This window comes from Pleurodeles waltl, chromosome 6, assembly GCF_031143425.1.
Source record: "Pleurodeles waltl isolate 20211129_DDA chromosome 6, aPleWal1.hap1.20221129, whole genome shotgun sequence".
NCBI classification, from domain to species: Eukaryota; Metazoa; Chordata; class Amphibia; order Caudata; family Salamandridae; genus Pleurodeles; species Pleurodeles waltl.
The window spans coordinates 490313532-490326944 of NC_090445.1; the positions used below are offsets into that span (position 1 = coordinate 490313532).

Genomic DNA, 13413 nt, shown 5'->3' on the forward strand with positions numbered 1-13413 from the left:
TGTTATTCCAAATTCCAGGAGTATGGAAAAGGCAAGTCTTCTTATGTTCGCTTTTTAACAGTTTCTGTTTTTACCAGGTTCATTTTGGCCTAGCTTCTTATGCATTGCCGTCCACCTGACTTGGTTAATTTCTGACCAATGCATGTGGGGTGCTGAATAGTTGCTTCAGGGTTGGGAGATGTGGTCAGACTTCTATCAGCCTTATTAAGAGATGTGCTGCAGAGAGAAGGATGGTTTCAAAACGCACAATGTTTAGGTCAGGGAGGTCACAGAGCAGGGCTTTGCCTTCACCTAGATACAAGAGTTCTAATGCTTGGACTGTTGTTCTGAAGTTAGATTCATAGAGGAAGAATTTCACTTTTTTTCAAAAGGGAAAGCTGTTCCTATGCTTTTCTTGGTTTTATTGGAGAGGTTTTCTTTAAAGTAAAACATAGTGTATCCAAGTGGCCTTGTGTTGGCTGTCAGCTGATGGTGAAGCAGTGTAGGTATACTATGAAGAGCCAAGCTTGAATGTGTGGTTGTCTGATTCTATTGGTAAACAGAAGGAGCTCTGGCTTGGTTATATTAGGTTTAAGGGAGATGTTAAACATCCAGTACTGAATGGGATCAAGGCAAGTTTTGAGTCACTGAATGTCATGCGATGCAGTGATTTTCAAGAAGAGCTGGACATCATTAGAGTATTGATGGATGTTGATGCAGCTGTAAATGAGTATGGTTCTAAAAGGTTGAAGAAGAGTTTGAAGATGAATCGGGACAGGATGGAGCCCAAGGGTATGCTGTAAGAAACAGGTACTTTCAGGGATCTTGAAGCTCCACTATGGATCTAGAAGTGGTGCTTTGTGATGTAGGAGTCAAGCGACTGTAAGACCGTGTTGGTGAAGTCTCTGCATGTTTTGAATGTGCAGATCAATAATTTATGACAGATTGTGTTAACAGCAGTGTCAAGCTCGAGAATGATTAGATCACAGGGGTAATTCCTGGTGATTACAAGAGCATCAAGGGTAGTGGTGTTTGTGCTGTAGCATAACCTGAAGCCTCATTCCCCATCCTGGAGTAGGCGGGTATGCTAATGTAGTTTTGGAGTTTTGGATTCAATAGAAACTAATTTCTTGATGATATCTCCAGTGAATGGGAGGTGGGTGATGGGTCGGTAGTTGATATGATTGTTTGGGTTCAGGGTCAGTTTCTTGAGCAGGGAAGATCTGTCCTGCTTTCAGGTCATCTTGGCAAGTTCTTGGATTGAGAGGTGCTTTGACTGTGTTGAGGAGGGGCATGAGGTCATCTCCTGGGAGAGATTCAATGATGGATAGTTGAATATCGGCTTCATGGGTGGTGGCCTTGAGGATATTGATGAGGTTGGTGTGTAAACACTATCTATTTTAGGAGAGATTTGAGGGGGATCAGTAGCAGGGTGGAAGTACGGTTAGTGTTGGTGATGAGGGTTCTGCTCTTGTTTACCTTTTCCACAATTAAGTAATTTATGGCTTTACGCTTGTTGTTTGGCTATGGGACTAGGGGTGTGGCAGAGGACTTCCTTGAAAAATATTTTTTTAGAGGCTTGTTTGTTTAGTACTTGGTATGAGGTGACTTTGGCTGAGGTGATGAGAAGCCTATCTACAGAGATGAGTTTCTTAAGTAAAATTAAATTGACAAAGGCTGTGGTTCATATACACACATTTTCTTTATTGCATATGCTGCACTTGTTCTTGATGAGCTCTTGGGAAGGCCAAGATGCTGATAGTTCAGTACTGAACTGTGATGTTTTCTTAGACACCTTGGTGTCCATGTGGTTTTGATTGGTGGTAATGTATACGTTAAGGGGTTTCTTGATGTCTAGTTTTGGTTGGAGGGTGAAGGAGAGCTAGATGATGGCGAGATGGTCAGTCCAGTTAAGGGGTATTGGAGGCTTGCATTGGTTGATGAACAGTCTGTTATGATGAAGTTGACAGTATTACTGGCTGTAAATCATGTAATACGTTTCCATTATCACTTTTGTTCGATCTCTTTGGAATTACAGTGAAGGAAAGAGCTAAACACCTGTTTTCTTGGACCTCATAGCGAGCCGTAAGTGAGCCTTCTATTTTCCCAGCTCTGGTGAACTCTGTGGAGTAGCTGTGTGCTCAATAAAACACTTCATTGGTTTATTTGTCCTCTGGCCAATGTCATCTGCGCAAACATCAAAATCCTATCATATGCTGAGAGAATGCAACTCATACTCTCCCTCTAAGACAAGACTCTAAACACAAGAAACTATTTTACCATCTGCATGGCAGAAGTCACTAACTGAATGAAAGCCGCTTGTCTCAAGCTCAGCACCGACAAAAAAGAAGTATTGATTTTTTTGTAAGAAGATTTGCCATGGGACTCCAACTGATGGCCGTCTAAATTTGGAACCACTCCTGCCCCAGCATCCATGCAAGAACTTTGGAATAAACATCGAAAGGAAACAGAACATGACCCCTCAAGTCAATTCTATCACTGCATCCTGCTTCCACACCCTGAAGATGCTAAGAAAGATCTCGAAATACGTCCCAAGCAACACTGGAAAAACTGTCACTCCACTCATACCATGGTCCCTCGCGATTTGGTATATGGGAACACCTTCGACACTTAATGTATATACTCGCTCTGCTTCAGACATTGTAGCATTGAGGAAGTGTTTGACAACATTACTTTTTGTGCAAGCTTTTAAATCTGTTTAACCCTCCTTCCTAATAATTGCTCTTTCTCATCACTTAAATTCAAGAGGTTTTTAGAACTTTGAAGATTCTACACCAAAAATACAAGCAAATGATACAATAACTTAAGGAGACAATGAGAATTCAAGGTATCTTATCAAGATAAGGAGTGTGTATTCATTCATCAAAAATGTGCTGCAGGAGGAAATAGCTCGCTCACATAACTTATGTTTTGAATTACTCCAGGAAGGGAAAAGAGCCAGGTGTTCTACCCAAGATTACAAAGTATGCAGTGCGTGTTCTAGAAAAACCAGAATGAAGCCTAAAGGCAAAGTGTCACTACCAAGCCTTTGTTGCAAATGACATTAGTGTTGTTATAAAGGTGGGAGAGTACATCATGCTTTTTAGGAGTCCACTATTTGACATCAAAATGGGTATCCTGCTACAGTGTCAGTGTACGCTTCTTCATGCACCTCTCAAATTGATTTCAGTGTAACATGGCACCTTGAGACAGTGTTCGCTGTATTAGTGAACAATAAAACATGGGTAATTCATTCGCTGATAACTTCTAGTGCTGTCATTGTGCCAGGACTGTTGAGAGTTTTTAAACTCTGGCTAAAGATATTTGGATGGGACTTTGACTTATGGACACCGTTTTACAGAATGGGATTGATGGCAAAGTGGAAATATGTAAACACTTTGGAGAGTGTATTCATTGTTATCTTGCATATGGATATTCTGAGAACTAAGATATGCATTGTAATAGTCGGCCCCTTTATGTTCTGTTCTAAACATTTACCAAGGAACTTGGGGCCACATGTACGTAACCTTTTGCATGTCGCAAACAGCGAATGAGGCCATTTTGCACTTTGTCATGTACCAAACCATTTTTGAGATTCGGTAAACTATTCACCGAATCGCAAAAAGGGATTGCCAGTCACAATTAGGAAGGGGAGTTCCTTCCTAATTGCAACTCGCAGTCCCATGTATGATTGTTTTGTGACCACAAATGCGGTCGCAAAGCAATCGCAGTTAGCACCAGTGTTACATTGGTGCAAACCGATTCGCAAACGGGAAGGGGTCCCAATGGGGACCCCTTCCCCTTTGTGAATGTCAGAAAAAACACTTTTTTCCTACGAACCACTGCCTGCTCTGAAAAATTTAAACAAAAACGTTTCATTTTTTGTTTTTGAAATGCATCTTGTTTTCCTTTAAGGAAAATGGGATGCATTTAGAAAAAAACAAACTTCTTTATTCAAATGCAGTCATGGAGATGGTGGTCTGCTGTCTCCAGCAGACCATCATCCCTGTGAGGGCGGCCATTGCCAATAGGGTCGCTATAGCCATGAGGTGGGCATTTGAAACCCCCTTGCGAGTCGCAAATAGTGTCATTGACACTATGCATTTGCGAGTCGCAAAACCAAACTTTGATACATGTAGCCATTGCTTTCTTGCTCAAGGGTGCTGATGCAGTCAGACTTAAACAGACGGACATGATGGGATTAAGGGACAGTCACCCTGTCAAAAAACCCTTTATTTATTGTCAGTAAAATACTGAAATGGCTCTTGCATTGAGAATCAGCCTGGGCTAACTGTGCTTTTTGCAGAATCTTCTGGAAAACAAATGTAATGCTTAACAAAGGTGAGCCAAGGGTGAAGCTTGAGTGCTCTGCTCCGCCAGCATCTGGAGAAGTGTCAATCAACTTCTCTTCCAGTCAGAGGGAGGCAGGGATTTGCCACACAGAATCAGTGGTGTTGGTCTGAAGTGGGTCGTCTCTGTAGAAAGATGATCTGCCGGCATGGAGAGCACCAACTAAATTGTTGTTGTGGAACTGACGTGAATGGCCTTTATTCTGCAGTGTGCCACAACTTAACCAGGTTAAGAGTTTTTAGGTTGAGCATGCAAACGCTTTGATCTGTTGGAATCTATCTCTGGGCTCTTAACCATGCTCACCGTATGCCCATCACTATCACTCGTTCATGGGCTTGCCTTTCAAAAATGCTTTACGTTTGTCCATCCATGGGGTGGTTTTGTTACTGCCTTGGACACTGACCCAGTTACATGGATAAGTGCACGTTTGCCAATACGTTTGACTGCGGGTGAACTTCTTTTTCCTTTTGTGTCTCTCCTTCGCGCTCATGACAGCTGTGGCGCTTTGAGTCGGCTCACTTCCGTCAACTGTTTTACTTTTAATTTTCAATTTATGTGGCAAGAAAAGTCCAGTTAGGAATTTACAATGCTAATAGCTCTAACTAGAGCAAACACAAGACCCATTGCATTGCAAATGCTTGTTTTAGATGTACCCCCGGGTACCCGACAATAGCAAAGCAAGCAAAGGCCGGAAAGGTCTAGAAAAAGCAACTCCTAATGAGCAGATGATCAGCCCAGTTCATAATCCTATCCCCAGAGCGCAGGGACCACCAAGCCATATGAGAAAATGAAGAGGTCGACCAACACACCAAGCAGTGGAGCTGCAATAGAGTGATTTAATCCAGATCTTAGACATGTTAGAAAGAAGCTATCCAAAAGAAGGCTTCTTCAACCTCAAGAGCAGAAGAAAGACCCACAAAGAAGGGGTACAATAACCAAAGGAAGAAGGTGAGATGGCTGCAGGAGAAAGGGAAATTATGTGAAAGAACTGTGTTTAGAACTGGCATTGACAACAGAAAGGGTGGAACATGTAGTGAAATCAATGGAGCGAAAACCAGAAGGGAAGAATGAAAAAGCTGGAAAATGATCAGGAAAAGGTGATACATTCAGTGCAAAAATCCATGGGAAAACAGAAGGTATAGGACTCAAATGTCAAGATCAAACCAATGACAAATCTGGACACTAGAATTGAGACCCTCAACTAGTTAAAGCAACAAACCATTCAGAGAGCACTGGAGGTCCAAGGAGAGGTGAGAGATCTATTAGGACAAGAGCTGGAGGTATCATAAGAGTCATTGATGGAAAGTTGAAACAGGGGGGCGCAATGATGTTGGAGCTCTCTGATGCAGCATGAAGAGAACAAATGTGAGAGCAGCAATGCAGCAAAAGATAGTTTTAGCATAACCCCAGCCAGACTGTTCTTTTTTCCTGATCGCAGTCCTGATACATTTGCACTCAAAAAGGATCGGCCAGAGATCAGAAATGAACTGGCAGTTAACGAGATGGCAAAATGAGTAGAATTGCCAGCTAGGCTCAGAGTTGATCATGACGGCAAATGTTATATTTTGTGCAGATGCACTCGGTTAGAGTCATCCTCAAAGGCCTGAAAGAAGACCGTGGGTAAACATTATATATACTGAGGTTAGCAACTCATGTTATGCAAAGGGTGGGGTACTAGAACATGAAGGTCTAGGTGTAGTTACACTATCTCTGGAAGAGGAAGTGCAGAGAATCTGTGTAAACTATAGGAGCAGAAGTGTTTTGCTGGGACTGTACCTCTCTTTGCTTCCTCTTCTTTCACCATTTGAAGCAATTTAGGGCAATCAGAGTAGTAAAACCAGGGATCATTATTATGGCATGCACATGAACCTGCATTAATATATTTATAATATATGGGATAAAGTAACTCATGGTGCAGATTTTAGGGATATTGCAAGTCACTGAGGAGTCCCAATCCCATATAGAGCAACGAGGCTGATAGGATATTTGCAGTCATAGAGAATAAAAGTAGAATCTGTAGTACAGAGTTAATCAGACCAAAAGCAGTTAGTATTTAGCTGCAAAAATGTATTAGAATCAATTTAATGTAAGTTGGATTAAAAATGGTTCAGCTCGAAGTGTATACAAACATGCAAAGACATTCTATCTTTCCAGTAATGAATGGCCTATAAATTGTAGAAAATAAACATGTTTTCATAAATATTTCTCTTGTGCTAATCTATGTTGAGTTTGAACAACAGACCAGAAGAAGGACAAACCAGTTATCATTTTGTTGTTTAAACTGCAGCTGTAATTGTGCTCTGTTGTCTGTCTTTCACCTTTGGTGTGGGCTCTAGCTGCAAGCATTATGACATTACAGCTCATCTGTAATAAGTTCTTACAGTTGAAAGGCTAGTTCGTTATCATAGGTGACTAGAGAAACCACAACCCAACTGTAATAAGGAAATTAGAAACAGACTTTTATATAGGGACTGCAGGCTCCAGTTATTACAGGGAGTGCAGAATTATTAGGCAAGTTGTATTTTTGAGGATTAATTTTATTATTGAACAACAACCATGTTCTCAATGAACCCAAAAAACTCATTAATATCAAAGCTGAATATTTTTGGAAGTAGTTTTTAGTTTGTTTTTAGTTTTAGCTATGTTAGGGGGATATCTGTGTGTGCAGGTGACTATCACTGTGCATAATTATTAGGCAACTTAACAAACAAAAAATATATACCCATTTCAATTATTTATTATTACCAGTGAAACCAATATAACATCTCAACATTCACAAATATACATTTCTGACATTCAAAAACAAAACAAAAACAAATCAGTGACCAATATAGCCACCTTTCTTTGCAAGGACACTCAAAAGCCTGCCATCCATGGATTCTGTCAGTGTTTTGATCTGTTCACCATCAACATTGCGTGCAGCAGCAACCACAGCCTCCCAGACACTGTTCAGAGAGGTGTACTGTTTTCCCTCCTTGTAAATCTCACATTTGATGATGGACCACAGGTTCTCAATGGGGTTCAGATCAGGTGAACAAGGAGGCCATGTCATTAGATTTCCTTCTTTTATACCCTTTCTTGCTAGCCACGCTGTGGAGTACTTGGACGCGTGTGATGGAGCATTGTCCTGCATGAAAATCATGTTTTTCTTGAAGGATGCAGACTTCTTCCTGTACCACTGCTTGAAGAAGGTGTCTTCCAGGAACTGGCAGTAGGACTGGGAGTTGAGCTTGACTCCATCCTCAACCCGAAAAGGCCCCACAAGCTCATCTTTGATGATACCAGCCCAAACCAGTACTCCACCTCCACCTTGCTGGCGTCTGAGTCGGACTGGAGCTCTCTGCCCTTTACCAATCCAGCCACGGGCCCATCCATCTGGCCCATCAAGACTCACTCTCATTTCATCAGTCCATAAAACCTTAGAAAAATCAGTCTTGAGATATTTCTTGGCCCAGTCTTGACGTTTCAGCTTGTGTGTCTTGTTCAGTGGTGGTCGTCTTTCAGCCTTTCTTACCTTGGCCATGTCTCTGAGTATTGCACACCTTGTGCTTTTGGGCACTCCAGTGATGTTGCAGCTCTGAAATATGGCCAAACTGGTGGCAAGTGGCATCGTGGCAGCTGCACGCTTGACTTTTCTCAGTTCATGGGCAGTTATTTTGCGCCTTGGTTTTTCCACACGCTTCTTGCGACCCTGTTGACTATTTTGAATGAAACGCTTGATTGTTCGATGATCACGCTTCAGAAGCTTTGCAATTTTAAGAGTGCTGCATCTCTCTGCAAGATATCTCACTATTTTTGACTTTTCTGAGCCTGTCAAGTCCTTCTTTTGACCCATTTTGCCAAAGGAAAGGAAGTTGCCTAATAATTATGCACACCTGATATAGGGTGTTGATGTCATTAGACCACACCCCTTCTCATTACAGAGATGCACATCACCTAATATGCTTAATTGGTAGTAGGCTTTCGAGCCTATACAGCTTGGAGTAAGACAACATGCATAAAGAGGATGATGTGGTCAAAATACTCATTTGCCTAATAATTCTGCACTCCCTGTATATTAAAATTACATTTTTTCTTCTTTTGGCAACTGTTAAGCACGTTATCTGTGTAAAGTTGGAATAAAAATATCTATACCATACAAATGTTTGTCAATGATCAAGTGGAGAAACGAAGGGCTTGATAGGCTCACTGTGATGACCCACCATGAAAATTGTTCTAGGACGAGGAGGGGGAAGATGGAAGATTAAGAATCCCTTTTTGAGTCTGGCTTGGCGGTACAGCTGACTTTCGGAGCTTTTATCACCAATATATACACATCCAGTGGAGTAAACATCTGTGACTTAGTGCTACTGTATATGTGGTTTATTGTTTTGCCTCCTAGGAAGTTCTTCCATTGTAATGCCTGAGGGACTATCTCAAAATTAAATTGAATCAATCTTTATGTCATACATGGATTCTAAACACAAAGCAATCGTTTTTTCACTGCATCATATTACAAACCACAGGGTCACGAGCACCAAACAAAACAAAAAGCATACCTCAAAACATGACGCACAAAAATAACACAATATAAAAGGCTTTACGACACAGTAACACCTCAACAAGAGAAGACAACAAAAACAATACAAGATAACATCAACATATACATGCCCACAAGAACACCTCTCGATAACAACACAGGACAACATACAAAATAAAATAACAACAACTACACAGATATCCAGTGTAATGCAACACAACTGCCCACAGCAACAGTGCGGAACAAGACCAACAACGCAACACAGGGTAACACTATTACAAGCATAGATACACAACAAACAATAATAACTGCACAACAACACGTCACAATAGCAAAAAGGCAATGATAGCAGAAAACATACATATACCTGAAAAACAATAGATAATAAAACAACACAAAAATACAACACAACAAGATACTAAGACAACACATGAAACAATAACAGCAAAAAACATAGAAAAACACTTTGACACACAAAAACACTACTAGAAAACAAAACAAAAACAAAACAAAACACAACAGCCATACAACAACACAACAGACAATGCAAAGTACATCAACAACAACACATCAAAGCAATTGTGCTGTGTGGCTATCTCCCTGAGAAGACAGCATTATCTGAAGCCACCGCATCAGAAACACAGAGAGCGATCTTCCAGTTGCATTAAAAAATGAAGACAGCAAATATTAAAGGTTTCACCATGACCATGAATCCTTTTTCGCAAAGAGTAGCAGGAGTATCAAGGATACATCAGCAACAAACTAAGCAGGGGCATGTGTAGACTTTAATATTAGGTTTGATTACCCAGAACTACCCAAACAAACTGAACACCTCAAACCTCGAAGGCGTCAATTTCAAGCAACTTGTTAAGAAACAAACACATGAACCCAGATACACCCTGATCGTAATATACCCGTCAAGAGGTCATGTCTAGGTAACAGGAAACTCTCCTATGATACAGAGTGATCACCACACTTTATGAGCATCAAACTCTTTGACATGAAAACGTCAACAAAGAACGCGCTGAACTGCAACAACTGTCATATACTATGGAAGAAACTGAACCTCACAATGTTGGACTCACAACTCACCGAAACCACATACACCCGTCACCTATAAAAAGTGACCAGGACTTAAAACTGGAACTCAGATGCACTGGTGAGAGAGAGACAACATAGAAGCCTTTCACATGTAACAAACATAGCAAAAGGATGCTATGGACTGATAAAAAGATTAAGAAGTTGAAAACAGGGATTGGCACTCTATAACGAAAATGGAGACAATCAAAAGGACAAGAGGATACACCCTGGACTTCAACGCAACATGCAAATAGGCATTGAAGTGTCGTAGATGCTACATTTGTCGACGTGTATAGACTATCCATCAAAAGGACTGCAAAATATTCTAACAAAATTCAGTAACCCTGAATGTTCCAGTTCCTTTTTATAAGGAGGACTCTAACAAAGACCATCCTAGAAGATCTCTGCATTTTGCTTTTCACCCCCTCCTTCCCTGTTTCAACCTATCAGACACACAATACATTATAGAGTGGTCATCCCAACTGCTGCAGTCAGCACACTAAATAAATTGGAAGGTAAAATTAAACCGTAAAGCATAACTCAGGATGTACAGAACAAATTATAACCACCAGCTAATTACGATACTACTTTGCTCCTATGTCTCTCACATTTCATCCTCAACACACTGTAGGTGCTGTATCCTACGACAAGATAAAAGCACGTCTCTGGTCACTCGCACACAGCATCAACACATTTTCCACAAGTGGTCACACCAAATAATATATTCTTTCAACCACAGACTACCCAAGGTGTACGGTGCTACCAATCTGATAATGCACTTTGGCATCCTGTAATCGAGTATGGAGAGCTACATAGATGCCACAGTACCATACAATACAATCGTTCCATGCACTCAGTCATTCTTCCCGCCATCCATCCATGCATTCACCCATTCAACCATACATCAATGCATTTGTGTATTAAGTATTCATGCATTCAATCACTCATTCACCTTTCCGTGTACTTACTCATCCACATGTTTACGCATTCTCACTTTCGACCATTCATCCACTGAAACAAACACATTAACTTCTAATCAATAAAGAAGCAGTTTCACTTAGAAATTGCAAGACCTGTTGGCTTTGCCAATGCTTCTGATGTAAAGGTGTCTCTCTGATTATTTTAAACAAAGGCACAGAGTGGATGAGAGGCTACTGATAGGTAGCTCTCTGAAAGATCTTCGTTCAGGTAGTCTTGAGTTAGAGAATAGGAATGTACATTTCACAAGGACCAGTTGTGAGCTTTGTTATCTTCTTTGTGTACTGAAACATAGGTTTGCTGCTTTGGTCTCTATTGTAAGTGTTCCTGAGTGTGTTGTTATTATTAAAATGAGATTGAACCCTTTTTCAGGTCTCGCCTACCAAGCTTTTGGTTTGCGAAAAGAGCTATGTCAACTTACAGTGGGCTTAAAGGCTGCCCATTGCTTACCATTGATTAGCTATATTGTCAGTACTGTATGCTTTATTTTTATTTATTGGCTTGTTTGAGCTATTCTTCATCTTCTTGTATTTGTCCCTCTGCTGGAGCATAGCCTCATTACTTGTGCCTTTTACTGCTTACTTTTAAGGTAGTCCGTTTTATTTTTGGGTAAGCATTCAATGAGAGTGCATGTGTTTTCCAGCAGTTTCCCTTAGGTGCTTGCCTCTACTATTCTGCCTCAATCCGTGTTGTTGTCTCTCACCCATGTGCTTCTTCCCTGGCCCTTTCTTGTGCTCAAACTGGTGTGCTTCTCTACCACCCCTGCTTTCTTGCTCCTGTGCTCTCTCTCGGGTGCTGCCCCCACATCCCCTGCATCCTTTTTCTGCCTCCTCCCCAACACATGGTCTTTATTTTTTAATATATTTTTATTCATTTTGCCAAGGACTAAGCAGTAAATTAGTTTTGGCCCATTTGACTTCAAAGTGTGTTTGTGCGTCATTTTGTAGGTGCGCTTGCCTAATAGACCATGCAAGCGCCTACACAATGCCGCAGTCATGCCTTTTTTATTGTTAACTTTTTGCCATGCTGCACAGCATCTTGCCGATGCTGTATAGCAAGGTGAAAAGACTCTGGAAAAGCAAATAGCTCCCACAGGTGCGACTTAATGACTTTGCCAGTGCTTGTTTTTTTTTGCTTTTTTTAAAATCACCTGTCTTGGCCCTTTGTTTACAATACAAAGTGCATTGTACCCCAAAATTTCCTATGAAGCTTGTCGACTGTGGTTATTAGTAAATATTATTTAGTCTTGTCAAGAGTAGAATGCTCAAAAAGTGAAAGCTGTGGGAATGCCATAGCTCAAACACATTTGGAAAAGAATGGTGGCTAAATGAGTGCAGCCGATTAAAGTCAGCTACTAACATACAGAGGAATGAAAAACACCTCAAAATGTGAGAGACGACTACATATCTGTAAAACCTGAAGACACTAATGTTCTTTGTCAGACATGAAATGTGAGAATAGGGACGCCATAACAGTTGGACAACCCATCACTTGAGCTGCTTATACCCCAAGACATGTTTATTTATGAACACACAGTTACCTATCATTAGCAAAACATTATACCAACCTCCAGGGTCCCCCACTTTCAGGCTGGTAGTGAAAGAGAAAGCCATGCCCATAAAATCTTTGCCCAGCAGTGCTAATAAACTAAGGCCCATATTTATGAAAAATGGCGGATTGCTGTGCTAACGTTGTGCATCATTTTTTTTTAATGCCGGCTAACCTCATCCTTAAAGCCATCCGTGAGCCATATTTATGAAATGACGCACTATGGCGCTAAGAAATGGCTAGCGTCACAAAAAGACGCTAGCCAGTGGGAGTGGCGTTAGGGGAAATGGCGCTAGTGGGTCAGAAAGTAAGTTAGGCTGGTTAGTGGCAACATCTCTGTCGCTAATCAACCTAGCGTCATTTATTGATGTACAAGCAGCCCAAAAATTACTCCTGTCTAATTATAGACAGGAGACATTTCCACCACCCCAATGCCAACCGGAGGGGACCAGTGTCCCCTGGGCAAGCCCTACATACCCAGTGCCAGGCAGGGAGACCCATGCCACACACATACACAAACACTTACCTGAAACTTACCTGGGATGGGCTCCCTTCTCTTGTAGTGTTCCTTTGGTGTGGGTGATGGAGTTGCTGGGGCTTGTGGTGGGCATCTTTGTGCCCATTTCATGGTGTTCTCCCATGAAAATGGGCCTACCTGCACTTTAATGCCTGGTCTGACCAGGAGTTAAATAATGGTACCAAGCAGGCTTAGCGCCATTATTTAAGCCTGCCTCCCACCCACGTGTCATTTCTGTGCAACGAGTTAAATATGGCGCTGAGGGACTAGCATCATTTTTAGAACGGGAACGCCTACCTTCCATCTCATTGACATAAGGTGGGTTCACGCATCTTAAAAATGGCCCTAACTCCAATGCTTTGACGCTAGACCCATCTAGCGTCAAAATATAAATATGGAGTAATGCTAGCGCCGCTTTAGCGCCACAATAAATGGTGCTGAG

At 41.4% G+C, this 13413-nt stretch overlaps 1 protein-coding gene across 1 annotated transcript in view; it reads right to left on the bottom strand.

Annotated features, from left to right (window-relative positions):
- GUCA1A (guanylate cyclase activator 1A) overlaps positions 1–13413 on the bottom strand; it is a 78959-nt gene that overhangs the window by 42180 nt on the left and 23366 nt on the right. The gene's annotated exons all lie outside the window — the stretch shown is intronic.